The following is a 12,050-nucleotide window of genomic DNA, read 5'->3' as shown; positions in this document are numbered from 1 at the left end:
ATCAGTAGCCACACCTCCAGGCAGCTGGAACTGGTCCATGCCTTAGCCGACTGCTGTTACCTAACTGCAAACTAAAGCTCGCCGTGATTTTGTTCCAAAGCTTTGTATGGCCCGTTAGACCAAAATATCCATAAATCAGGCCAACCAATGGAAATAGGACAGAGGATGCACGCTCCACGGCTGAATCGGGAAGGGAAAACAGACAACACTCAAAATAAACAATACCAAATTTGAGAACTGCAGTACTTGCATCTTTGACCTTAGACAACATTCTGAAACACCATGAAGCAAACGATTCAGTCCTGGAACACTGAAACTCTGATTTAGGGAATTCAGCTCCTGCGTCATAACTTTATGGGTAAAATGGAAGAAGATGGTTGAATTCCATTAAATGTAAGTCTCAAATTTACTTTGTAAGGTTTCATTTGCTGCCATATGTCCTAACAAACTACTTCTTATGTGTTTAACAACTGAACCACTTGGCCCAATGCAGAGCTCTGAGGTTAAGAAAACCATTATTTTGATTAATTCATTTCATTGGAATCGAGTGTTAACTGTGGCTAAGCACTGGTAGAGACTATAAGGATACAGAAAATACTGTGTGATTCCTGTGATTACTTAGTAAGCTGTGGTTTGTTACTGCCAACAGCATATGAAACAATTAGGAAATACGTTAAGGCAAGATATAATATGAGCCAAACTTAATTGCCCTCCATAATAATAATAATAATAATGATAATAATAATAATACTTCATATTTGCAGAGCATTTTGTAGTTTTCAGAGCACTTCTTCACTCATATTCTTTGGGGAAAATAGTGTTTTGGCTGGATTTAATTGGGGGTCTTTGTGGTATAGTTAGCATGAATGTTGGGACCTGGCATGTGGGTAGGAATGGAAAAGGTAGAACAGAGATAGAAGGGAATCCAGGGTGAGAAAACAGTTTGAACAAAGAGAATGAGACATGAATGGGCATTGAGTATCGGGGGAATAATGTGGAGACTGGTCTAAGCCAGAGTGGAGACAAATTATGGAAAATAACACCATTTAGACCAACTGGTTAGAAAAAGTTCTGACTTCTTAATGTTTTGGGGAGAAAGTGTTCAAAAGTTCGAGATTGGGAAAGTTAACCTTCTTATACTTCAAACGATCAATCTGACTTTAGTTAAATTATAAATTAAGAATAAGGCATGACTGAGAAGGCACTCCAAACCTCTTACATCTTCCCAGATGGATATAATATTTTAGGTTTCCTCTCACATCAAGGGACCCTCCCCTGGAGCCCCACCTCTATCTTACCCCTTAACTGGGAGGAGGTATTAGTTTTCTGATTAAATAATGATATTCTACCCTCTCACTGAAATTGAGAGAAGTGCTGTCACCATAGTGTTCCATCTTTTGCCGTCTCTTAATCAAAGTTCACTCTAGAGAAGATTGATTACTTGACTATCCAGCCTTTCTCCATTTAAAAATCGTCTCCTCTGTCAAGTGTAATACAGTGCCTCTCCACGTTGCTCCACATCTCTGCTGTGTATATGTACTGTTAATATTGTACTTGTAGAATGTATTAGGCACCATATGTATATGCATATCATTTGTTTAATTACAATTTCCTTTTCTCCTAAACAAACCAGAAAGTTCAAGCAATAACAACACAAACCAGGGCCTAATTGACTCTTTCTTCAATGTGTAAAATGATTCGTTATGCTGTCTCACAGAGGTATGGTAGCAAAAAGACTATGGCAGGTAAAGAGTGATTTCAGCAGAAGGCATAAAATTTTCATGTTCACTTTATAGTCAAAACTTTTTCTGCAAGAGAGTCCTGAATTGTTTTATATACATTTTCTCATGTGTGGTTATTTGAGCATTTCTGTAGGTCTGGAAGTGTACCCCAAACCTAAGTAATTGTTGGTTATTAGCTGAGACTCAAAAGCTACCATTGTTCTATTCTGCTAATTGGGAAACTGGGTAAACAAAAATTTCCCCCAGTGCAGTTGTCACTTGTTGAACCCAAGTTACTGGCTTTCCAAGGTCATCCAGAATTAACAGCATGATATTCCAGGTCATAATGTTTACCTGATGCTATAGACCAGGTGTCAGCAAACTATGGTCTGGGGACCTCATCTGGCCTGCCATCTATTTTGTGTATGACCTACAAGCTAAGAATGAATTTTACATTTTTAAATGGTTTGGGAAAAAACAAAAGGTGAAAACCATATGAAATTCAAGTCTCAGTGTCTGTAAGTAAAGTTTTACTGGAACACAGGTATGCCCACAGGTTGTCTGTGGCTGCTTCGACTTTACAACACCAGAGCTGAGTAGTTGATATAGAAACTGTATGGCCCCTAAGGCTGAAATATTTACTGCTGGGCCCTTATGAAAAAGTTTTGAGCCTAACTATCTTAGAGGTCGCTAATGATGGATGCCTGGGTGGCTCGTCAGTTAAGCGTCTGCCTTCAGCTCAGGTCATGATCCCAGTGTCCTGGGATCGAGTCCTGCTTTGGGCTCCCTGCTCAAGGTGGAGGCTGCTTACCCCTCTCCTTCTGCCTCCTGTTCATAATCGCTCTCTCTCACGCATGTGTGCGTGCTCTCTCTCTCTCTCAAATAAATAAATAAAATCTTTTTTTTTTTTTTTAAAGAAGTCTCTAATGAATCAGGTCCCATGAAATGTTGGAACTGAAATAGACTTTGGAAATCATGTTAATAGAAAACAAAATGAAAACTAACATTGATAGAGACAAATTATTTTTTGCCTAAAACCACATAGTCCATGGACAGTGCTGGTATTAGAATCCTGGTTCCATTGGTTCAAAATTTCTTTCATCCATGCCGTTTCTTTTCTCATGTAGAGCTTATCTATCTTAGGATGGGTTAGGTGTTACATAGTCTGGAGGCAAGGAGACTTCATCAGATCTTTCCTAATTCTGATCCCATGTCCCATCTAGACAAATGCAGTGCACCATAATCAGTTGATGGATCCTTGCACTTGCATTCCTTCAGCCAATATGAGCTCTCCTCTTTTTTCCCTCATTTCTCAAAATGTATTTGACCATGATGAGAAAACTTCTCACTTCTACGCTCTTTTTCTCTTTTAAAAAAATCTCTTTTTCTCCTTCAGTAAAGGAATTCAGAGGTGGCTGAGTTTCTATTCCAGTCTAACTTTCTTCAGGGAGATGAGGATGATTAGGAAGCCATAGGATGCACTGTTATTAGTGTGGAGTCCATGGATGGGCCATATGTGCAGGGAGAGGAGGGAGAGTGTCCACAGACCCCTTTGAATGGAAGGCTTAGTGGTTATGTGCATATGTAGGCTTTTCTGGGGAGAGTATACATAGCTGTCTTCAGATTTTTAAGAGCTCATGACCCCAGGAAGATTCAGAATTTCATATATATATATATATATATATATATAGAGAGAGAGAGAGAGAGAGAGAGAGATGTGTCTGTGGGAGAAAGCTGCTCAGATGTTTGACAGGGGAGACTAATTTGGGTTCTGTGAGACCTCAGGTCTGTGAGACCTCAGAGGATATGAGGGGAGAACTCTCTGCCCACTTACCTCAACCCACCCAAGTTTTTTACCTTCTCTGCCACTCATAGAGGTGATAAAAATTCATCAGATTCACACAGCGGTTGAACTCCAGTGGTGATGAAATCCCAGTATAATTCTCTCCAAAGAATGTTCTGATTAATAGAAACTGCAGAGGAACTAATTTTATGAAAATAGCCAACGGGATTGTTTTAGCCAAAGCAAGCCAGGAGAGCGGGTGCGGAGGCCGATGGAAAGATGCAAACAGCCCCATTGTGCAGAGCTGACAGCTCCAATCTGGCCGTTTATTTATTAAACGTCTTTCCGCTGTAAATTATTGAGCCTGGATTCTGGGAGATGAGGGAGCTGACAGGATAAGACAATAGGATGGAAAGCAAACCTGCACAGCTTCTGCCAGCATTACGAAGCATTGTGTCTTATGAGAGCCTCTGCTTCCCCCAGTTTGGGGAAGGGGGCGAGTTCCCTCTTTGGTGGGACTCCAAAACAGAGGAGACAAGTAACAGGCTTTTCATTTCTGAATTATTTGTCCATTCTTAGCAAGATGGATTATCCTTCAGAGAAAATTCAACCTGTTGGCTCAACAACTGTGAGCCAGGTGTTTGTCTGTTTTCTAAAAGGACTGCTTCGCTCACACAAGGAAGAACCAAATTAAATGTTTTAGTCTACTCAGCGGCCAAAAGATTGAGGCCATTTGGCTTGTTTGAGAGCCGGGAAGGTTTTTTCATGCTGGAAGGAGTTCTGATGTCTATTCCTTAAGCCGAAGAACAGGAAAAGGCTGGTTGGCAGAGAAGCAGTTGAATTCGGATTATGCTAGTAATCATTTGAAAAGTTGGAGTTCTAGAAAATAGGAGAGGAGCTGGGCCAGAGGGCAAGAAGCTCCATGGCCTGCTCAGGCACTGCCTACTCATTGGCTCCAGGCGAGTGATCATGTCATTAATATGGATGCCCAAGGGTAGGGCCATTCATGCATGGGCTCATTCATTTGACAAACATTTATACTGAGTATCACTGGATGCCTTGCCCTGTTCCTGACCATGGGGGTGAAGAATGAACCAAAAAAAGAGTCCCTGCTCTCATGAAACTTACATTCTAGTGGAAGAAGCCAGATAATCAACAAATAAATATGTGAAACACCTAGGGTTTCACGTGCTAGAAAGAAGAAAACAGGATAAAGGAATAGAGAATCACGAGGGGCATGTAGGTTGAGGGATGTTTACACTGGGTCATGAAGGAAGACCTCTCATTGAGGTGACAGCTTAGCAGTGGCCTGAAGGAAGTGAGAGAGTGAAGAACCAAGGGCCCAGCAGGCAAAAGGCCCTTGGAGGGGAGGTCTACAGGCATCGTCCAAGAAGAGCAAAGGAGACCAGTGTGGTTGGAGCTGGGGGAGATGCACAGAGGGCGTGGTAAGTCTTGAGCCATTTGGAAGATTTCTGAGCAGAGGAGTGACCTGATTTGACTGGCCAAGATCAACCACAGAATGGGCATGCCAACTACCAGTTCGTACAGCCTGTGGTCAGAATGCAGCCCGATTCCCATAATGCCAAGCCCTTAACTAGCTTTTGGTGATTCTTCCCCAGAATGTGGAGTGGGAAGGCTAATTTCATTTCTTCTCATCTCTAGTGGGGATGAGATTTTTTTTGTTCTTTGTAGAATGGCATCCTCTCCTGGAGGGTGATGATAAGGTGGAGTTTAATGTCCCTTTGTTCTCCTACAGACTGGGAGGAGGATCTGTTACCACTGTCGCCACTGGCCCTAGCCTCTGGGTTCACGGTCCAGGCGTTCTTTTCCGCAGAGCTGACATAAAGCGACCAACCGGCAAGAGAAGGATTCCGTGAGTTGTGATTTCCCCAACTCTTGTGAAGGAGAGGCCAGCAGCCTGAGAGGCACACACCAGGCAGCTGCGGGGAGGATATATATGGCAAAACTCAGCTGGAGCCTATACAGGAACATTTGGTGGGTGGGGGAAGGAAGCTCACCATGCTTTATGGGAAAGTGTGAGAGTATTAGAAGAACCATGGGGTTTCTGGATTAGCAGATGTCTTGAGGCATTGTTACAGCCCGTGACAGGCCTGAGCCCCATGCTTCCTTACAAGATGTGAAGTTCACTTCGCCCGAGAAGCAGCTGAAAAATGCTCCCTTTCGACGGAGGTCACACCGGTGGGCACTCAGTTGGTTCCATCAGGGCGTTTCGGAGGAGGATCGAGCAGAGCTCGATCAGTGCAGCCACCGTTCTTGGGCTCTGAGAGAGAGAAGATGGCCAGAATGGAGGGATTTTAAAATATGGTCACAAATCTTATTTGAGCTCACAGCTACTCAAATTGAAAGGCTTTTTATAGGTTGGTGCTGTGTTCTGGGATTGAAAAACCTAATACTTAGGAAGGAGATCTAAGAGGTAAATCAGGATTAGGAATAATACTCTCTCGTAAGCATACCGATACCTAGGTATGGCCCAGGTTAAGAGGGTGGTCTCATAAACATTCCACATTTTTTAATGGCAAGGAGCCCTGTCCATAAGGAGGAAAAGAAGCCTTGAGAATTCCAGTTCTGGGACTTTCTGCCCCTGAACCGTGTTTTGCTAACCTTTGGGGCACTTGCCAAACTATCCTCGATGGAAAACATTAACATGAGTTTGTTTCACACACTCGGAGGCCCTGAAGGCAGTAGATATGATTTAAGTTAATCTAATAAAGAAATGAGGATGGGGCACCTGGGTGGCTCAGTGGGTTAAGCCTCTGCCTTCGGCTCAGGTCATGATCTCAGCGTCCTTGGGATCAAGCCCCGCATCTGGCTCTCTGCTCTGCAAGGAGCCTTCTTCCCTTCTCTCTGCCTCCCTGCCTACTTGTAATCTCTCTCTCTGCCAAATACATAAATAAAATCTTTTTTAAAAAAAGATGATAAATAGAATTGGTTCTTTTATTACTTTGCCAACATATTTCCCAGGACGAGATAGGAGAGTCAGGTAGCATCTAAGTGGGGTCAAGGAGAAGAAAGGAGGGGAGTGCAGAGGGCAGGGGGCTTGAGGAGTGAAGACGTGGAAGACAGATCCCTTAAAAAGAAAAAAAAAGAAAACATACTGTGTAATTATGTAGGTGGCCCACAGTTTAGAAGGATGGCCGCTCTCTGAATTGGTCATTTCTCTGAACTCTTGCTTCAGGAGATGGTTGCACATTTAGTAAAGTCTAGATTCTGCCTGACCCCTTGGTCATGTTTTGACCTAAGGAATAAAGGCCTGATTCAATTCATTTCAAAAACTGAACATCTGCCATCCATCAGGCAGTGTTCTAGAGATGGGAGGGAGGGAGATGAGACATAATCTGTTTGTTTGTTTGTTTTTCCAAATTGTTCACCTTCTACCGTTTGAGACAAACAAGAAAAGACACCCTGCAATAAAGGCTGCATCAGAGGGCAATCTGGGGTGCCTGCTGAGTACGGGCAGGAAATAGAGGAGTCAGGGAAGGTTGACTCTTGAACAGAGTCTTTATGGATGACTGGAAACTCTCCACAGAGGGTAAGAGGGAGAGGGTTCTACGCACAAGGACTAGCACATGCAAATATTTAGTGGTAGGAGAGAGAATAACAAATAGGAAACAGGTGAGGAGTTCAGAGTGTCTGTTGTATGGAATGTGCTATGGCTGAAGGCATGGGAGGTGGGCAAGGGCAGAAGATGAAGCGAGGGGCTTCATTGGAATCTGAGTCATGAAGGGCTTGTATGACATGATGAGGGATTTAAAGATTTTTGTTTATTTATTTGAGAGAGAGACAGAGAGATTGAGCAGGGGGTGGCGCAAAGGGAGAGGGACAAGCAGACTTCCTGCTGAGCAGGGAGCCCAATGCGGGGCTCGATCCCAGGACCCTGAGATCATAACCTGAGCCAAAGGCAGACCCTTAACTGACTGAGCCCCCCAGCGGCCCTGACATGATGAAGAACTTAGACATTATCCCGCCAATTCTGATGAGCCACTGAGAGATTTCTTAAGGGAAGGTATTTATATTTTTTATATATAAACAATCTCTTCTGTAAGTCTCTTACAGATATCTACCTAGTTATCTGGCCTCTGGTGGAATCTGCTCAGGATTGGAGAGCTCTCAACCTCCCATAGCTCCCCACATGGTTGTTGGATGGCTATAAATCTTACAGAGGTCTTTCTTACACTGAGCCAAACTCCGCCTCCTCATAATTCATACTCACTATGAATTATGTCTAGCTTTGCCATTTGTAGCAACATATAAGAGGCCACTTTTAAAATATTTGAAGATAGCAGTGAAGCCTTCCCTTAGTTTTTAGCTTTCCAAGTTAAGTACACACGGAGTTCCCTTGTTCTTGATTTATTTCATTTCTAGACTCCTTTACCATCTGGTCACAGCAATCTGGCTGAACTGTGGTTTGTTTGTCTATTTGTTTTTAGGCTGGACTTGAACTGTGGCTTATTAAAGCATCTGTAGAATCTGGTGCTCGAATTCCTCATAATACATCACATAAGCTTGGAGGACTGTGACACTCTTCCTGCTTCTTTTGAGCAGGACACTCCGCAACTATCAGGGACTCGTGTCCTTAGATTGTCACTGGTCACATCTCACTGTCTGCTTTCAAAGTTTATGATTAACTGAAGCTTCTAACTCTTCAGCACATTTATTACTGCCAAGTTTAATCTCCACCCTACACCGGTGTGTGCAATTTATTTTTGAAATCTAAATATAGGACTTTACATTTACTTCAATTTTATCTTGTTACTTTTCCAGACTACTAGATTCCAGCCTATTAGATTTATTGTTAAAGTCTTGATTCTTTTCCCTATAATATTAGTGGGTCTTCTTGCACATTTGATAAACAGTCTTTGTTAAGTTGGATGATTATGAAAAATGTTGGCTAGCATAAAACTGGGCAGCATTGGAAACCTCCTTCTTATCTGGGTATGTGTTCAGACAACTTCAGTTTTGCCTAATGACCCATTTTACAGCATTATTCATAATGATAACTTCAAAAATATATGTGTTTGGCCTTGACTCCCATTCAAATTAATAAATGTTCATTGCTGACCCCCTATCTGCTAGGTTCTGTGTTGGGTTCTAAGGGCATAAACATGATCAAGACATCAGTCTTGTTTTAAAGAGCTCACAATTTAGCAGAGTTGATAACCATATATACACCAGCTCCAAATTAATATGTGTATAATTAAACATATACCTCTAACTTGTTAGAGGTATATATGTTTTTCAATGTAAAATATAATAGGTATTGTATATATTATATCATATTCCACATTAGCAGTATAAGCGAAGTTTAGAGAGGACCTGGAGCAAGGGGAGATTACTTCTTCATGGGAGGAAAAGAAAGGAAGTCTTCACCAAGGAAGTGACATTAACTGGGTCTTGAAAAATATGCAGGATTTTGGTGAAATGAGTAGAGCATGGAGATGGGAGATATTCCAAGTGAAGAAATGGGATAAGCCAACCATGGAGGAAAGCCTGTCCTTGGAATGGTTCAGGAAGAGCAAATATCTTAATGTGGGTGGAGTGCCAGGTTCAGGGACAGGAGTGACGTGACAGGAAATGAGGTGGGGGAGTGTGAAAGGTCTCAAATGCCATGTGAAAGAAGTCGGTTTCATTCTGAAGCCAACTCAAAAGTCTTTAAGCAAGAGAATCAGTGGCATGATCTGATTTATCAACTTCTTAACTCTACAGGGAAATGAATTCATTTGAACAAAACTTATTCTTAGTGACCCTGTGCTGGCCCTAGTAGTAACTGACTGGAAGCATCTGTTTAATAAGCACCTCAATCTTTCTGTATATGTTTTGCTCCTACTTTTTTAGCTTCTACGTATTTCCTGACTGCTGCTTTGACCTTTGGCCTCTTGCCTTTTTTTCTCCTTAGGCATTTGTGTTCTGTATTCTGTTGGTCTGTTTGTTCACCCATAGTCTGCTCTGACCTTTACTACTTAATGTGTCCTCTGGCTGTGGCTTCTGAGCCTCAGCCATTCCCTGTCACTCAGAGCTGGCCCTGCCTTCATTCTGGATTGCTCACCTGCTTTCATTTCCCCAGGCTCCAGTGGCCTCTGTTCTGTTCCATCTTGGTCTAATCTGGTCTCATCCTTTGCACTACCATCTTTATCTCAGTTCTTCTATTCTAGCTCTCCGACCTGCAAGTTGTACCTGTTTGCTCACTGTGGATTCCATTCTAATGATAAAATGTAATCTTTCCTTTCTAGAAGCTATATGGCACCATTGACTAACACACAGGAAACTATATAGATTACATTTAGTTGACTAATTAGATATATGAACTAGAGGTGTATGAGCTTAGAAAAAAGATTGAACTGGGAAATTCAAGAACCTTGGGAAGAATGGGCCTTTCTAAAAGTTTGGATATTTGAGACACAAACTTTTCTTTGGAAGGAGGGGTAAATCTAGGGCGGAACTTCCTCTGTGCTTCCCTATGATTGGCTCCAAAGCTGCCTGTGTTAGAGGAGCTACCTTGTCTGTGCCATCTAGTGGTGGTTGCCACCAGAAGCCTTACCCGCCTCAAGGAGAGAGCAATTTAACGCCATTTCCAACTTAAGCACCATATCTACAGGGCGTGAAATTAGTTCCAGCAAGCAGCAAATTTGCTGCTAATAAAAATATTTAGCGATTCACTTGTCTTTAAATCAGCAGCAGAATATTCTTTTACTTGCATCAATGCTTGTTTCTTCCAATTCTAATATTTGATAATCAAGCTCGTGTTGTTTAGCTAAAGCTGTGATATAGCAAGTTCTTCAGCTCTGCAAAAATTTGGGTTTCCCGAGAAGGAATTTCTCTTTCTCTTTTGGTCAGAAATAGGCCTAGATGTTCTTCGGATCGTGGAGATGGAACACTCTCACTGGGCTGAGGGTCTGGGAAATAAGTTTTCATTTTCTCCTCTGTGCCAATATCAGCCCCCAAGTCATTGCACGTGGAGAATCTGGGACGCTAAGAGATGATGCGATTTCCATCTCATGTTTAGACACAGCTTTCCTCTGTCTTGGTGCCAAATGCATTTTAATTTCTTTTCTGTCTCTTTTAGCCTCTATCTACTTCAGAGTGAGGGTTATCTCAATAGTGAAGAGATGCTAAATAAGATATTATTTACCTTATTATGAGATAAGAAGTAAATAAGATATTAAAACTTCTTTTTCATTTATTCAACAAATATTGGCTGGGCACCTACCATATCCATTCCTTGCTCTAGGTCCTTCTTTGGATTGGAAGTGTTCCAAGAAGCCTCTGTGATAGCTAGGTGAGAGGCTGACGTGACAGGTGACACCTCTTCTCCAGCCAGGTCACTGGGATGGTGGATCTTATGGACTCTTCTATTTTTCTTTTCTTTATGGAGCTCCTAGAAGAAACAGAGAGCAGCAGACATTCTGTCTCTCAGCACTCAGTTGGCGCAGGGTCTAAACAGATCCCTTCAAAGTCCAAATAATTTAAAGAGCAAAGAAGCACCCTGGGGACTCTGTCTTCTGCCCCAGAGGAGCCCTGGCTGGATCATCTTTCTTTAGCTCCCAGTGGAAAGCAGTTTTGATCATCCTGACAGGAAATCAGGATGTGAACACTTCAGGACATGCACAACCATATCCTTCTCAGAAATCAGCCAACACGACATGCTTATGAAAGCAGGCATGTTGGTTAATAGAGGGACCTGAGCAGGCCTGGTAATGGGGAGTTAGAATCAAAGATGAAGTGAACCAGTTAGCTAAGCCTAACTTCCGTGTTGGACCTACTGAAGGGGGTAGATCAGAGAAAGGAAATGACAGCAGGGAATGACACATGGCAATGGCCAAGGGACTAACATGGAGGCTCGGGAAGGGGAGAAGCCCTCCGTGTAAAGCTGGTTGGAGGTGCAGAGGTTTGGAGATCAGTGCTTTGGGGGTTCTATCCTTGGCCTTTTCTGTCAGGTTCCTGAGTCTGATGTTGGGGGGTGGGGTGGGGCAGGGAAGAGCAGATGAACATTTACTCCCTGTCCCAGATCCTCTTACTCCAGCATGAGAAGTTTGGGCCGGTGACTCTTGTAAAGGGCTGAGAGACACTTACCAGAGGGATGCTATGATGAAAGCTGGATTTCTGGAGAGCACAACGGCACAATGCATTTAAGATAGACCAAAGCAAGGCTTTTCTAATGGCAAGGGGTATAAGACCAGGATAAGTGGAGCCGCTTGCCTTGAATGAGACTTGTAACCCCCATCATGCTCAAATCTCAAAATCCCAAATATTTATTACTCAGTGAGGGTCAGCTGAAGGTCCTAGAGTTTGAAATCTTGATGATTTTATCTTAGCTACAGAGTGAACAGGAATCATCCAATGTGAATTGTTGCAGAAATAAAAAAAATTGATTTGGAGAATAGCTCTATCTGTGAAGTACTTAAGCAACAAGCAGAATCACGATCAGAAGGGAAAATCCCTAAATAAGTTAGTAATGAAATTAGAAATAAAAACATTCTCCATTCCTGAACCTGCCTCTCTCCTGTGTCAATATGTAATTCAGAGACTTT

General features: G+C 42.5%; 1 protein-coding gene across 3 annotated transcripts in view; it reads left to right on the top strand.

Moving 5' to 3' along the window:
- The first annotated feature begins 239 nt into the window (after positions 1-239).
- Positions 240-12,050, top strand: part of PKNOX2 (PBX/knotted 1 homeobox 2) — a 304,311-nt gene continuing 292,500 nt past the window's right edge. For 2 of the 3 annotated variants that reach the window (XM_080816842.1, XM_080816843.1), the window contains exons 1-2: positions 240-393; positions 5,261-5,377. The gene's annotated coding sequence lies outside the window, so the exon portion shown is untranslated. Of the gene's footprint in view, positions 394-5,260; positions 5,378-12,050 lie in introns of those variants that run through there. The other variant, XM_080816844.1, reaches the window with a different exon arrangement.

Source organism: Martes martes (assembly GCF_963455335.1).
Source record: "Martes martes genome assembly, chromosome: 10".
Classification (NCBI taxonomy): domain Eukaryota; kingdom Metazoa; phylum Chordata; class Mammalia; order Carnivora; family Mustelidae; genus Martes; species Martes martes.
This window is presented reverse-complemented; position numbering and strand designations above follow the sequence as displayed.